We start from the raw sequence: 890 nt of genomic DNA, 5'->3' as shown, positions 1-890 counted from the left end.
TGGGCGAATGGTGCGAGTTGACTGTGATGTTTGTCTTAGTTCTCTCTCCCCAAAATGCCCAAAATCAGGGTGCCGGACCACATTTTTCCTTGAATTTCCTTTACTTGACATCCCCTATAGAACTGGCAAAATAGCAATAAACATGTTAAAAATGCATTTTTTTCAGCTCATTCAACTCTTTTTGGCAAAAAGTAAAAAAATCAAAGGCCTTGTCCGAGAGCTACCTTTTTTTACTATATTTTCCATACATTGAATAGCTTTGCCTCCCAGGCGTCATCCCTGATGCGCTTGCTCATTTCAAGGGGCTCGCTAATCAGTTTCACGCTTCAAATGGCCATGCGGTCACCACTCATCAGAGACGTCCAGGCATATCAGGATGAAACCATCACAACGTGGCAGGCAATAAGGGCCCTTATTTGCAACGTCACACGGCCCAAAGAAAACAGGAAGAGGTACGGTAGATTGCTACATAAACTGCTCTTGCCTTGCCTTGAACGCAATTTCTTTTCCGGGCATTATGTGACCCGAGGCACTAATTGAAAATGAGATTTTGATAAAATTAGTCAAAAACAGCACAAACGTATTATAATTCAATAACAAGGAATTGGCCCAATCGGCCCTTTATTTGGTAGAGGCTGGATGACAGAGCGCCCTCTGGAGTGCAGAACGTAAAACATTTCGTGCAGCGTAAGGGGGCTATAACGTAGTATCTAATACATGGATTGAGCAATAACAATGTAACAGAATTCCCGTCAAAACAACTTATTTACATTTGCATAAATTGGTTCAAGTCCCAGCTATTAACATTTTGTGGATTTTCATGCATTTTGCCTTTTTTCTACTTCATTGCCAACTTAAGCGTGAAATCCGCCAAAATTTATCAAATACAG

The sequence above is a fragment of the Tigriopus californicus genome, chromosome 8 (genome assembly GCF_007210705.1).
Source record: "Tigriopus californicus strain San Diego chromosome 8, Tcal_SD_v2.1, whole genome shotgun sequence".
NCBI lineage: Eukaryota > Metazoa > Arthropoda > Copepoda > Harpacticoida > Harpacticidae > Tigriopus > Tigriopus californicus.
Note: the sequence above shows the minus strand (reverse complement) of the source record.